At 36.0% G+C, this 16,626-nt stretch overlaps 1 protein-coding gene across 7 annotated transcripts in view; it reads right to left on the reverse strand.

Moving 5' to 3' along the window:
• FUT8 (fucosyltransferase 8) overlaps positions 1-16,626 on the reverse strand; it is a 321,926-nt gene that overhangs the window by 240,761 nt on the left and 64,539 nt on the right. The window lies entirely within an intron of this gene.

Here is a 16,626-nt window from a genome sequence, read left to right on the forward strand (position 1 = left end):
ACTCTTTTTTTTTTTTTTTTTTTTTCCGGTACGCAAGCCTCTCACTGTTGTGGCCTCTCCCGTTGTGGAGCACAGGCTCTGGACACGCAGGCTCAGCGGCCATGGCTCACGGGCCTAGCTGCTCCGCGGCATGTGGGATCTTCCCGGACTGGGGCACGAACCCGTGCACCCTGCATCGGCAGGTGGACTCCCAACCAGTGCACCACCAGGGAAGCCCCATCAGATACTTATTGACCACCTATTCTTTGCGTCAGGAGGTATATTTTAGGTGCTCAGGATATGTCCTAAGGGGTTGGCTGGAAGGAATGGCTCAGTGTCCTTACCCCTGGCTTCATTCCCCTTCACCAGAATCTTGCTCTGGGATATTTATCCCCTCCTTTGCAATGCCATAGGACTGGCCCAACTATGAACAGTAGAAACTCTGAGAACAGGAAAAAGGAGCAGCAGTTTTCCTGGTTTTAGCCAGGCACTCCAGCCTTTAATAGCGCGTACATAGTTCAGGCCCTGTTCATTTAGGCATTTAATAAAGGTTTTCCTGAAAAAGAAGAAAAAAGTCCCTCATAGAACTTCCATTCCAGCATGAAAATAATCAATAAACAAATACATACACATATGTGTACACACACACAGACACACACACAGAGGGGGAACAAGACTGTTATACATAAGATAATATGACAAAAAGTTACAAGATATTTATTTCAGACTGAGTGATCAGGAAAAGCTTATCTGAGGCTGGCAACTAATACAATCTTCTTGATAAAGTGTCACTGTATAACACTATCACTCCACAAATTCTGACTTTAATTTAACAATACGTATGAAAAGTGCCGTTGTAAATTTTTTTTTTCGCCGCACCACACACCATGTGGAACTTCCCCGACCTGGGATCGAACCCGTGCCCCCTGCAGTAGAAGCATGGAGTGTTAACCACTGGACCAACAGGGAAGTCCACCATTGTATTAATTGACTAGCCAAGTATTTCTGTAAAGCATTCTCTAGAATCTAAAATTAGATCAATTAAAAACTCCACTTTCAATCACAATTAATCAAACTGTCAAGTAATCTACTGGCATGTAAAAGAATCAAACGTTTTTAAGCCATCCCCTTTCCCATGTAGCACTTTTTTACAACTCCTAAAACTACAAAGTGTGTATAATAAATTAAACTATCACCAAAGGATAACTCTCCTAGGATTTTTAAGAACATACTTGTATTATGAAGCACTACTACTACCTGGTAGTAGTGCACAGGAAGTAATAAATATTTTTAAAATAAGATTTATCTTCTATTCTGCAATTGCCTATATCATATTCCCTCAAGTCAGGAACTCAGAACCTAAAACACAGTAACACCATTGTTCTAAAAATCTAAGTACCTAAGATAGATACTATCTAGGGTGGAGGGTAGAATATCTCTTTTCAGAACATTAAACATACAAACAAAGATTTCTGTGACTGTTAATGTATTTCCAACCTCCACTGCCCAAGAAAAAAGACAAAGAAAAATCAAAGCCATCAAGCGTTTGACTATCATCAGGTACTCTTAGAAGGTCCCTCAACATTTTACAGACCGGGTTCTAGAACCTAGACTGAAAAGATTATAGGAGATACAATCTAGACTTGACTACATTTGTCTCTTGACCTTTCTGCTGCCTTCATCAGTTATCACTGATAACATCTAAAATAAGTTATCACTGATAACATCTATATTTTTTAATACAGAACTTTAAAAAAAAAAGACATCTCTCCCTACAGTTTGGCAACACAGTTCAGATTCCTCTAACTTATCCCAAGTGAGTCAACTTACTCAGACTACAAGCTGTGAAGAGTTTCTCTCATCAACCCTTGCTATATGATTATGCCTACATCACATAGGGAAACCTAACCAACCTGTGGTCTCATTTTATGACAGAATTTAAACATAAACTAAAGCCTGTTTTTTCTGTACTACTCTTTTACAATATTAGGGTTCTTCAAAAATTTTTCAGCACTAAATTAGCTTCAGGTCAGAAAGGCACACCCAGAACAGGTCATTCTATAAACAATATTCTCTATATAGGTACATATGCAAAGAAATAGAATGGTCTTATGTACTTTACTAAAGTTAAAACAATGCAAAAAAAACATGCTCAATGAATAAATAACTAAACAAAATGGGGCTTCCTAGAATCTAGTCTTGGCAAACTCAGCATCTAAGTTAACTATCCAAGCACAGCTAGTAAATCCAAATCAGGAATCAGACCACATCTGCCTTACTCCATAGCTTACACTCTCTAGAGCAATTCTAGAACTCACATAAACATCCTGATTGACCTGAATGCTCAGAGAAGTACTAAGAATCCTCAGGAATAACAACAAAAAAAGCGCTTATATTTAACTAGAGAAAAGCTTTACATCTAGGTTGATTTTTATTTGGAATAAGTCTAATTATAAAAGTTTAACCATATTATCATGCATAAAATAAGAGTTACCAAGAAACATAAAGAAAGGGAAAACACAGGGTAACCATTCATAACTAGAACTTGAATTATCCGAATACTTTTTGAAAATGAGGGTAATTTTATTAAGGTTTTGTGAAATAGTCACTTCTTTTCTCTTGAAAATCGTGCCTAAAACTTGATCTAATCTCCCATCTTAAATCTGTAAGGAATATAAAGTTGTCCCCAGGAAAAACAAGTATCATCTAGTAAAAGTAGCAGCAGCAGTAGCAGTAGAAGGAACAGGAGGAGCGGCAGTAATAGCGTTAGAAATAGCAGTGTACCAACAACACAGTAGTAATAGTGATGGAAGAGGCAGCTGCAGTAGCAGTAGTACAGCAGTCATAGTAATATTACTAGTAAGCATAATACGCCAAGAAAAATATAATTTTGCTTTGTTGGTCCTGAACCATGTAAAATATCAGGGTCCCTGTTAGAAGCAATAATTCTTTTTCTACAGATCCATAACTGAATGCTATGGCACACTGTAACTTGACCAGAGAAGTCTAGAATTGAAGAAACTTTGGAGAATAGGTACTTGAATTTTAGCTTTAAAAATATCTCTGCAATCAACTCAACGGTCATCTCCTTCAAGTGCCATTCTCAAACTCCTTAATCTTCCACTCTGGGGATATCATTACTCCCTCCCTATGTTCACAAAGCATATTTTATGTGAGCACAGTTCCCTATTTGTCATAACTGTAGAGACTTATGTCTTTCCTTTGGACTTTTGCCTCCTCAAGACTTTAATTCATATCTTATCCATGTGGTTGTCTCGGGCACTCAACAGAGTACCTGAATCACAATAAAAGTTCGATTAACAATTGCCCCGTTTAAAAAACATTCAATTATCTAGTGTATAATTTACAATGAAAATTAACTAATGGTTGCTAAAGATTGTGCATAAAGAATTAGGTGGGTTCAGAATCATCAGACTCAGTAGAAGTTTCTGTAAGTTTCTGTTAGTACTGACTTTCCACTCAAATGACTAAACTCAATTCAACTCTAAACACAAAGTCACAGGGCAGAGGAAAAGTCAGAAGCCTACAGAGAAATCTAATAAGGAATCCTGACAAAGATGTCAAATTAAACCCACAAACATGAGGTAAGAAAAATCCAATTTGTAAGTACAACATAAAATATTAAATTATTTGACTAAAGACAATTTACAACCTAAGGGTGAGAGTCTAGAATACCAAGTTTGACATATCTAAGAGATCATTTTTATCACCTAGTTACAAATTTTCAATTTTTTCGACTAGAACTGTGTGAATCACTTTGGCAGTATAAGCCCTAAAGCATTGTTTTCTAATCACGTGAGGAAAAAAATCCATTTTTCAAGATCCAGTAAAAGTTAATTAGCCCTGTGGGAGAGAACATGAAATACATAAAATATTCCTTAAAAGAAAGACAGAGAAACTAAAAGAAAGAGAGACTGAGACCTCTGAAAATCCAGGCAAGGAAACAGCACAGAGAAAAGCTAAACCAAAAGACATGGAAAAGCTAGGGCTTCCCTGATGGTGCAGTGGTTAAGAATCTGCCTGCCAATGCAGGGGACGTGGGTTCAAGCCCTGCTCCGGGAAGATCCCACATGCCGCAGAGCAACTAAGTTTGTGAGTCACAACTACTGAGCCTGCGCTCTGGAGCCTGAGTGCCACAACTACTGAAGCCCACGTGCCTACAGCCCCTGCTCTGCAACAAGAGAAGCCACCCAGTGAGAAGCCCTGGCACCGCAAGGAAGAGTAGCCCCTGCTCACCGCTTAGCCCGTGCGCAGCAACAAAGACCCAACGCAGCCAAAAGTAAAAAATAAATAAATTTATTTAAAAAAAAAAAGACATGGAAAAGCTAAATGCACACACAGTTTATCACAGTGATAGGTCTGATCAACCTAATAATACCTTTCTCAATGAAAAAAATATTACTATTAAAAACACAATGATGCAGAATGAGAAAACGCACTACTAATTGCAAAAAGAAAAGCACAGATTTAAAAATAAATTATGATCACAACTATGTAAAATCATCTATACAAAAAAGGACTAGAAAGCACATACACCCACATGGTAACTATAGTCATGTTACACTGGTGGAATTAAGGGTGATTCTCTTATTTTAAGAAGAAGTTGTCTAAATTTTCTGTAACACAGTAATTTTTTAATATGAATGTTTTACAAAAGAAAATAAAGAAAACTACATTTTATGTATAATTTAGACCAATTTCTCTTTTTATGTCTCAATTTCTACCAAGATATCTAATACTCGTGATGTGCATTAAGTTTTTTAACACATCACAGAAAATTTAAGGATTAACATTACCCTATTCTACTCATAAAAATAATTAGTGAGCAACGTACTAATTAAATTAAGACACCCAGTCTAAACAGGTCATCCAATTAATTGGTTCCATAAATACAAAGTATCAGCACAAGGTTTTAATAACCACTCTTAGCATCATCAGTATATTTATCAGAGTGCAAATTAGTGTAATTTGACATGACCCCATTCCCAAACAGGCTGTAAAAATCTGGTATTTTTTGTAAGGTATACACGTATAAAAATGAAACTTTGACTATCAACATAGGAAACAAAGGTGGCTGTCGCCCCCAAATACACTTGCCAATGGAATAACAGTAAATGGGCTAAGAACGAGCCATCTCACCAATAACATAAGTCAGTCCTACTATCAACTTCCCTCTAGAAAAGTTCTTTACTCGTTCTTGCAAATTACAATGCATGACCTCAAAATGTACAAACCTGATGCCAGAAGGAAATCACATTCCAAATGAGTAATACTGCCAAATCAGGCAAAGGGTTTTGTACCAAGTCTTTACCATTACGAAACTGTGGAAAAGATTCAAAACTAATCTTCAATCAGGTCCAGCATGTAAAGAATTTGGAATTCATCAACCTTGTCCTTACAACAATAAAAAAGCTGAAAAGAAAAAAAGAAAATCAACCACTCTTCTTAAATCTGTCAGAGAATTAAAGCCAGAGAGCAAACCTCCACCCTGAAAACTAGAGAGAGAGACAGGTAGATACAGAGAATAGCAGTGTGCAAGAAGCAAAAGCCCAGGAAGATAAACCCTCAGATGGAGCCAGTATTAGTAGGAACACTTTAAACGGTAAATGACGAATTGCTGGAGACTCAGTGTAGACTAGCTTAGAAGGAAAACCTGTGAGGGGACGCAGTCTTTGAAAGGTCCCAACAGTTTCTTGAGTTTTACCTCCAGAAGCCCTACCACGTTTTCAACTGTGATAATCTGAGAAAAATCTCTTTGCTTCCAGCAGGGGGAAGGGAAAAGTAATCATTTTTAAATATACCCAGAGCTCTCTGTTCTTCTTAAAAAGGACTGCCTGAAAAAATAAACAAACAAAAAAAAAAACTATTTTAACAGAGCCTAACGTACCAGGACTTTACAGTGTCTAGCCAACCTGGGATAAAGGTAGTACCTAATTCCAGCTCCCTCTACCCTTCAAACAGGGGAAGAGATACCCAAACCACGCTTAAAAAACTGAGACCTAATCACAGTACTACAGAACTCCCACCACCTTACCTCCACATCAATACAACTCCTGTACAATAACAGAGGATTACAGGTAAAGGAACTTCAAGTTTGAGACCCTATTTAAGGATTCTCTATGCAACCCAAAGACAACACAGCAAACCAAAACAAGGACACTACAAGAAATATTAGCCTCTGACACCACAGCTACAGCAAACAGTAAATGCAGCCTAACTCCTAGTCAGATAAACATAAAACCTCACACTAAAGGCCTATTTACCTCCTCTTTTTTATCTAATATATCATGTCTGGATATCAACAAAAAAATTACAAAGCATTGTAAAGGCAAAAAACACAATCTGAAGAAACAAAGCATGCCTCGAAACCAGACTCATATACAGCAGAGGTTTTAGAATTATCACTGGGTTAAAAATAGCTATGGTAAATATGCAAAGGGCTCTAATGGAAAAAGTGAACAACATTTAAGAACAAATGGGTAATACAAGCGGAGATATGGAAACTCTAAGAAAAGATCAAACGGAAATGTTACAAATCAACAACACTATAACAAAAAGAATGTCTTTGGTAATACGACACCAAACCAGATGCAGGAAGCTTCGTGTACATCAAGCAGGATAAATACTAAAATACTTATACCCAGGCATATCATAGATGAGAAAATCTGAAAAGAATCAGGAAAAAAAAACAGAGAGAAGGAAAAATAAACCTACCTAGAGAGGAGCAAAATAAGAATTACACTGAACTTCTCTTCAAAAACCATGCAAGCAAAATTAGTAGAGTGAAATACTTAGTGTTAAAAAAAAAAAACAACACCAACCTAGAATTCTGTATCCAGCAAAATTATCCTTCAAAAGTGAAAAAGAAATACTTTCTCTGACAAACAAAAATTGAGAGAACTGAAAACCTACTGACCTGCCTAGCAAGATACTGACCTGCCTAGCAAGAAATGTTAAAAGAAGTTCTTCAGACAGAAAGAGAATTACATAGGCAGAAACATAGATTACATAAAGAAATGATGAGCATAAGAGAAGGAATATACAAAGGTAAAATTAAATCTCTTATTTTTCTTATTCTTAATCTAACAGACAATGTGTTCAAAGCAATATATTTTGTGATCACAGCTTACAGATAAATTAAATGAATGACAGAAATGCTGTAAGGCATGTGAGAGAGGAATTGGGAATACTCTGTTATAAGGTACTTGTAGTATCCATGAAGCAGTGTAGTGTTATTTGAAAATGAACTTGGATTAGCTATAAATGTATAATTGCATACTCTGAGCAACCACTAAAAAAAAAGTTTTTTAAGAAATATAATGATATACTAAGATAGGATAGAAAATGGAACAATATAAAATGCTCAATTAAAATGAGAGAAAGCAGAAACAGAGTCGAAGGCCAAAATAAAGAAAAAGGAAACCAAAAACCCAAGAACAAGAGCAAGGAATAGAAAACAGTTAAAAATATGGTAAATATTAATTCAGGTATATCAATAATTACTTTAAATGTCAGTGATCTAAATATACCAATTAGCGTGAAGCAAAAGACAAGACCCAACTATACGTTATCTGCAAGAAACCCACTTATAAAGGCATAGATATATTAAAGGAAAAGGGATGAAGTTAGATATACTATGCTAACACTAATCAAAAGAAAACTAGAGTAGCTATATTAATTTCAGAAAAAGCTGACTTCAAAGCAAGGAAAATTTCCAGCAATAAGGAGAAACAGTATGTAATGATAGAGGGTCAATTCTCCAAGAAGATATAACTATCCTTATACACATGCAGCTAACAACAGAACAAAATACTTGAGGTAAAAACTAGTAGAACTGCAAAAAGAAATATATAAATTCACTATTATGTCTGGAGATTTCAATACCCCTCTCTGAGTAACTAACAGAACCAACAGGTCGAAAATCAGTAAAATATCATAGAACTGAATAGCACCATCAATCAACTGGATCTAATTGACATCTATAGACTACTTCATCCAACAACAGCAGAATACACATTCTTCTCAAGGTCAAAGGGAACATTCACCAAGACAGACTACATTCTGGACCAGGAAACACACCTTAAGAAATTTAAAATAACACATTATATGAACTATGCTCTCAGACCACAATAAAATTAAACTAGAAAATAATAACAGAAGATAGCCAGAAAATCCCCAAATATTTGGAGAGTAACAACATACACAAATAATACATGAGTCAAACAAAGTGCTGAGGGATTTTTTAAAAAAAAATTTAACTAAATAAAAATGAAAATAAAGCATTAAAATTTGTGGGATACAGCAAATGCCATACTACATTTTCTGTCTGAGAGAGAAACTTATATAACACTGGATGCATATATTAAAACAGAAGAAAGCTAAAGTCAATCACCCAAGTTTCTGCCTTAGGAAACTAGAAAAAGAAGAACAAATTAAGTTCAATATAAGCAGCAGAAAAGAAATAATAAAGATCAGAGCAGAAATCGATGAAATTGGAAACAGGTAAACAGTAGAGAAAATCAACAAAACTAAAAGCTGATTCTTTGAAAAGATCAACAAAATGAATAAACCCCTAGCCAAGCTTCCCAAGGAGAAAATGAAAAAAGAAGCAAATTACTAATAACAGATATGAAAGAGGGGCCATCACTAGCAATCCTACAAACATTAAAATGATAATAAAGAAATATTATGACTAGCTCTATGCCCACAAATTTGCTAACTTAGAAGAAATGGACCAATTCTTTGAAAGACACAATCTACCAAAGCACACACAAGGAGAAACAGATCATCTGAATAGGCCTGTATTGATCAAAGAAACCGAATGAACAATCATCTTCCAATAGAATACTGTAAGTCAATTATACTTCAAGAAAAAATAAAGAAAAGAAAAAAAAGGAAAAAATGTGTTCAACATGGTTTTTCCTTCCTTCCTTCCTTTTTTTCTATGGAGCTGCAGGAGTAGTTGGGGAGGAGGGGAAGGGATTCCTCTAGGTTCTCAAGCATCTATAAATCAAAAAAATAAACACTACATAGAAAGTGAAGACTGTGAACCATAAAAGAAATCAAGTACATCCATACCCTACCATCATGCTCACTTCAGAAAAGGTTATTTCATTTTCTGAACTCAGCAACAACACATTCTTCTAACTTTAAATGAATTAACTGACCTGAAGAATGTCTCCCTTCTAAATACAATATTCAAACTGAAAAATAAAATATGTAAGTCAAAGAGATGGGCTAATTCCATGTTTACCTAATATCTTCATTAATGATCTTCACCCAAGTAAACAAAGCATAAATTAAGTCAGAATACATTCACAAGTCAGAATCTATCAGATCAGCACTTAAAGCATTCTATTTCTTTTTTCAATTATTTCACTCCAACAAAATGAATACCAATATGGTATATAGCAGATACTCAACAATTACAGAACTTTAGAAACTGACAGCTAGGAAGGCCCTCAGAGATCCATTCCTCTTCTCTTCTTCCAGACGTCCCATTTTACCCATTGAGAAACTAATAGCTGGAAAAGACAGTAACTTTCCCAAGCTAGTTAACAGCAGGACAGCAACTACAACCAAGGCACCTTGATTTCCATATTGGTATACTTTTCACTACACGTCATGCTGTTGTCAAGAACTCTGATGAGCCTGAGATTCCTACATGCAAGCTAAGCAATCGGCCATGACAGTTTCATGGATACTGAGAACCAAAACCATCTAGCCACACACAGATTGAACACTGAGGATCGAAACCATATACTCCTTGTACTGCATTGAATACCAAAATTTATAAACACTAGAACATGTGAATTTGACCTTGTTTGGACATAGGGTGTTTGCAGATGTAATCAAGGTAACATGAGGTCATACTGGATTAGGGTGGGCCCTAATCCAATGACTGGCATCCTTATAAAAAGAGGGAAATTTGGACACAGATACAGAGTGAAGATCACCATGTAAAGATGGAGGCAGAGATTAAAGTTATGCTGCCACAAGCCAAGAAACACCAAGGCTTGCTTAAAAATACCAGAAGCTAAAAGAGAGAGGAAAGAATTCTTCCCCTAGAGGCTATTATTTTAAGCCACCAATTGTGTGGTAATTTGTTATAGCATCCCTAGGAAACTAATACACCTACACACACACACACATCTTTCTGTGTACATTAGCCTGACTTTACTAGTCCAATGCCTTCATTAGCATACTCTACTATTCCAGGAGATTCTTGCAGGGACATAACTTGATTGTTCATTACAGAAGCTTCAGGAAAGACGCATCAACTCTTCAACAGAAAGCATCAACAGTTTTTAAAATCCTTGCATTGCTGTTTTGACCAATTCCACTGTAAATTGTTGTATCATGATACTTATTCAATCTTAATCAAGCCCGATCACCACCACTGCAAACTCAAATTAAATCAAATTTCAAATTCTAAAATTTTTACCTTGACTTTGCCCCTCTAAGGCACTACCAAAGTTCTGTCAAGGTGGTGTTCTCCTTTACTGCAGTAAGCAATAAACTCAGCTTTGTTTTATCAATAGGTTGTGTTAGTGATATTTGGTGAGCCAGCATCAAATAATCCTGGCAGAAAATATGACACTCCTGGGTGACAGACAAAGAAAAGTTTACTACTCAAAACAATAGCAGTAGCCAGTGTATCACCTTTTGCATTGGTTCCCAAAGCTCTAATCCCTAAAGGGCAATACAAGGAGAGCCAGATGATGCCTGCACACACAGTGAGTTCCATTACAGGAGAAGAAAGCTGAAGCGTATGAAACACCAATATTTTAAAGGAGTTGCAAGCAAATGTACCCCACCTACTCCCCAGAGGGATTATCTTGACTATCCTGGACAGCAAGGAAATCTGCCCTCTGTCCTTATGGTAATACAATTTCTATCTTCCCAGGCTGTTTGCTATGCAAATTTCCTTGAGAAGATTGCCCTCAACAAAAGCTGCCAATGCCTCTGCTCAGAAGATGTGCTGAAGCACAAGAGACTCATGGCGAATCAGATCCCAATAGGTGTCTCCTCTGTCCTAAGGGGCTAAAGATACTAACTTCAGGATGAAGTTAGTATAATAAAATGAGCAGAAAATGTTCCAGGAAGAAAAAAAATTAGAGCAAAGAGGTATACTTCCTGTATAACTTAAAACCACTTTGAGTCTCTTAAACATGGCTTTACATCAAATATCCAAAAGTAAATAATTATATGTTTGATTCCTATTTTTATTTTAAATTATTCCATTTCTAAAACAGTATATTGAACAAGTTTTTTTTTTTGCTAATTTTCTAGGCTCAGTAGTGCTCATGAAAAAAAAAAAGAAAACTGTTTGATATTTCTGAACTTCACCAATTATACCTGTAAATATGATTATTAAATGAAATCCTCCAGAGCTGAATATAATTCACATTTTAGGGTCCTTAGATTTTACACAAGAAATCTAAGGTCCATATCTATTTAAAGTTTGTAAAAATTTGGGTCTTATTTAAATATTATACTTTTTTTTTTTTTTTTTGCGGTACGTGGGCCTCTCACTGTTGTGGCCTCTCCCGTTGTGGAGCACAGGCTCCGGACGCGCAGGCCCAGCGGCCATGGCTCACGGGCCCAGCCGCTCCGCGGCATGTGGGATCCTCCCGGACCGGGGCACGAACCCGTGTCCCCTGCATCGGCAGGCAGACTCTCAAGCACTGTGCCACCAGGGAAGCCCTAAATATTATACATTTTAAATTAAGCCAAATAAAAATTTTTGAGGCTGTTGAAAAATAAAAAATAATTTCTTAGATTTTTTCTAGCTATATATTCAATATTAGCATACTTTTTGCATCTGTTTGAAAATTAAGATCATATCTCATACCATTTCAATAGTATCCTGTTTTAACTTAAAATCAATTGAAAAAGAAATTAAAACTGAGTTTTGTAAATCAACAATTTTAAATTGAGCAATTTAACTTTATTCCAACCCTAAGATCAAGCAATGATCCCATGAGGAAGAGAGGCAGGATGATGAGTAAAATGAGCACTACCTAACATGTCACCAGCTATCTGTGTGACTAAAAGCATATCACCTCACCTCCCTGGGTCTCCATTTTCCTATTTACAAAAAAACAACAGGCATTAGACTAAATGTTCAAGGTCAATTTTGCTTAAGAGTTCCATAAGGAGTACAGCTTTCACAGTTCTAATTCTATTTTCTCATGATTTCAGAAAACTGACTTCCTACTTCTTGCCCTGACAATCTTGAAGAACCCATGGATGAAATGTGCTCTAGTGAACTCAAAGTAGCCCACTAATGGGTGGGACTAAGTCATTCATTCAGCAAGTAATAATACTTGCTGTAGGAATATTTATTTCAGAAAGCACCAAAATCTAAAATGATCCTTGCCATCAAGAAGTTCAATCTTCTATTTGAGAACTCAGAAGTAAGTATGTACATGAAATTCTAATAAACTTTAGGAAATATATGATATTTGTCTTAAAAATTTATGCCATGCTCTTTGGCAAATGGAATCTGTATTGCCAGATGCTAGCTATTCATCCCTTTTCTAATATTTCACCTTCAGTAATATTTTTGATGTTGTATTATAAAGTTATGCCAATTGACTTTTCACACCCAACCTTTGTCCTCTTTACATACATTTTTTTTTTTATTTTGCAATACGCGGGCCTCTCACTGTTGTGGCCTCTCCCGTCGCGGAGCACAGGCTCCGGACGCGCAGGTCCAGCGGCCATGGCTCACGGGCCCAGCTGCTCCGCGGCATGTGGGATCTTCCCGGACCGGGGCACGAACCCGTGTCCCCTGCATCGGCAGGTGGACTCTCAACCACTGCGCCACCAGGGAAGTACATTTTAAAATAGGAGAATTCTTATAAATACTTGTCTTTTCTAAACAAGTGACTCTTGGAGCTACCTATATTGTGAGGGTTAACTATATAAAAACCTGTAGATTTCTGATCTAACTGTATATTCAAGAAAGCTACCTGATTTTTCAATAACCAGGAAACACCATAAGTTTCAATATACCCCCTAATAATTTTGCATCACCTCTCTTCTTTTACTCAAAATGAACATAAATTTTAGGTATCTTCCCCTACCCACAAGATCTGTTAAATTTTTTCTAGTTTACTTTTAATGACATTTTTAAAAAGAAATGCAACCCCAACCCAAAAAGGCAACAAATCATCATGGTCTCTTAATAACAACAACAAAAAGTAACATTCTTTTAATAAAGAATATATAAGCAGGGCTTTCCCTGGTGGCGCAGTGGTTAAGAATCCGCCTGCCAATGCAGGGGACATGGGTTCAAGCCCTGGTCTGGGAAGATCCCAAATGCCACGGAGCAACTAAGCCTGTGCGCCACAACTACTGAAGGCCGCATGCTCTAGGGCCCATGTGCTGCAACTACTGGGCCCACGTGCCTCAACCACTGAACCCACGTGCCACAACTACTGAAGTCCACATGCCTAGAGGCCGTGCTCTGCAACAAGAAAAGCCACCGCAATGAGAAGCCTGCACACAGCAATGAAGAGTAGCCCCTGCTCGCCACAACTAGAGAAAGCCCATGAACAGCAATGAAGACCCAATGCACCCAAAAATAAATATAAATTTAAAAAAACATTTAAAAAAGAAGAAAATATAATCACATTTTTATTTTAAAGTTTATGGCTCCATAGTAAACAGTGGAACTTATTCCTGAATTGTAAGGAGAGTATAACATACAAAAATTAATGTATTGGGTTGGCCAAAAAGTTCATTTGAGTTTAAGTAAAAATAAAAGAAACATTTTTCATTTTCACCAATATTTCAACATATTCATTAACCAAGAGAACTCTTTGGCCAACCCAATAATATGCCACATCAACAAAATAAACGAAAAACTCACATGATCATCTTGATGCATAAAAAGCTTTTGACAAAATACAACATCCTTTCATGATAAAAACACTCAACTAAATAGGAATAGAAGGAAACTACCTTAACATAATAAAAGCCATGTATGAAAAACCCACAGCAAACATCATACTCAATGGTCAAAGACTGAAAGCTCTTCCTCTAAGATCAGGAACAAGGTATGGATGCCCACTTTCTCCACTTCTATTCGATATAGTACTGAAAGCCCTAGCCAGAGCAATTAGGTAAAAAAAAAGAATACAAGGCATTCAAACTGAAAAGGACAAAGTAAAATTATCTCTGTTTGCAGATAATGTGATCTTATATGTAGAATACCCTAAAGACTCCACCAAAAACAGCTGTTAGAACTGATAAATGAATTCAGCAAAGTAGAAGGATACAAAGTCAAAGACAAAACTCAGTTGCATTTCTATACACAATGAACAATCTGAAAAGGAAATTACAAAAATAATTCTATTTACAGTAGCATAGAAAAGAATAAAATACTTAGGAAATAACCTAACCAAGGAGGTGAGAGATTTATACAATGAAAACTACAAAATATTGCTGAAAGATATTAAAGGAGACATAAATAAATGGAAACACATCTATGGTCATATACTGAAAGACTTAATATTGCTAAAATGTCAATACTACCCAAAGCAATCTACAGATTCCATGCAATGCTTATATCAAAATCCCAGTGACTTTTGTACAAATAGAGAAAAACCTATCCTAAGATTCACATGGAATCTCAAGGGACCCTGAATAGCCAAGACAATCTTGAAAAAGAACAGAAAAACTGGAGGATTCACACTTCCTGATTTCCATATTTTACTACAAAGCTATAGAAAACAAAATAGTGTGGCAATGGCATAGAAACAGAGAGCTTAGAAATAAACTCTCATACATATGGTCAAATGATTTTTGATAAGGGTGTTAAGACCATTCAATGAGAAAAAAGAAGCCTTTTGAACAAATGGTGCTGGGAAAACTGGATATCCACATACCTAATATCATATACAAAAATTAACTCAAAATGGATAAGTACCTAAATGTAAGACCTAAAATAATAAAACTCTTAGAAGAAACAAAGGGCAAAAGCATCATGACACTGAATTTAGTAATAATTTCTTGGATGGGGGGCACCAAAGACACAAATAAAAAAAGTGAAAAACAAGACAAATTTGATTTCATGAAAATTAAAACTTTTGGGCATCATAAGATACTACCCACAGAGTAAAAAGGCAACCCACAGAAGAGAAGAAAATACTTGCAAGTCATATATCTGATAAGTGATTATTATCCAGAATATGTAAGAACTCCTAAAAATCAACACAACAGCAACAAAAACAACAAAAAACCAGCACAACTCAAAACTGGAAAAAGGACTTGAAAAGCCGTTTCTCCAAAGGAGATATATAAATTACCAATATGAAATGCCATGAAAAGATGCTCAATGTCACCAATCATTAGGGAAATGCAAATGAAAACTATAGTGTGATACCACCTATTAAGACGGCTACTTTAAAAAATAAATAAAGAATAAATAGAGAGATAAATAAATAAACAAACAGAAAATAATAAGCATTGGCAAGGATGTGGAGAAGTTGGAACCCCTGTGTATTACTAGTAGAAATGTAAAATGGTACAGCTCCTGTGGAAAACAGTATGGTGGTTTCTCAAAAACTTAAACACAGAATTATCATATGATACAACAATTTCACTTCTGAGTACATACACAAAAAGAAATGAAAGCAGGGTCTTGAAAAGATCTTTGTACACTCATGTTCATAGCCGCATTATTCACAGTAGCTAAAACATGGAAGCAACCCAGCTATCCATCAACTGATGAGTGGATAAAAAAATGTGGTATATACATACAATGAAATACCATTTAACCTTACAAAGGAAGGAAATTCTGCAATATGCTACAAACGGGTGAACCTTGAGCACACTACGCTAAGTGAAATAAGTCAGTCACAAAAAGACAAATACTATATAATTCCACTCATATAAAGCACTTAGAGTAGTCAAAACAATAAAGTATCATGGTGCTTGCCAGGGGTTGGGGGGAGCACAGAATGGAGAGTTACTGTTTAATGGGTAGAGTTTCAGTTTTACAAGATGAAAAGTTATGGGGATGGATGGTGGTGATGGCTGTACAACAATGTGAATGTATTTAACACCACTGAACTGTACATTTAAAAATGGTTAAGAAGGTACATTTTACGTACATTTTATCAAAGGAAAAAAAAAAGAAAAAATAGTGTGACTGCGATAATCACCAAAAACTAGAAACTCCCCAATGTCCATCAGATGGTGAATGGATAAACTAACAGCCGTATATCCATACAACAGAACACTACTCACCAATAAAATGAATGAACTACTGGTACACACAACATGGGTGAATCCAAATGCATTATGCTAAGTGAAAGAAGCCAGATTTTAAAAGCTACACACTAAATGATTTCATTTAAATGATATACTGGAAAAAGTAAACAACAAGGACAAAAAACAGATCTGTGATTTCTAGGGATTGAGGTGGAGAGAGAGGTTGACTACAAAAAGGCAACGTGAGTGAATTTCAAAGATTATGGTAAAGAATATATATTTGTCAAAACTCACAGAATGAACAAAAAACAAATAAATAAAAATTTGAGTGTATAAATGAAATACGAACAAGAACAAAACTTTTTTTTTTTTTTTTTTTTTTCAATACACGGGCCCCTCACT

This window comes from Neophocaena asiaeorientalis, unplaced genomic scaffold (assembly GCF_003031525.2).
Source record: "Neophocaena asiaeorientalis asiaeorientalis breed wild unplaced genomic scaffold, Neophocaena_asiaeorientalis_V1.1 scaffold140, whole genome shotgun sequence".
Taxonomy (NCBI): Eukaryota; Metazoa; Chordata; class Mammalia; order Artiodactyla; family Phocoenidae; genus Neophocaena; species Neophocaena asiaeorientalis.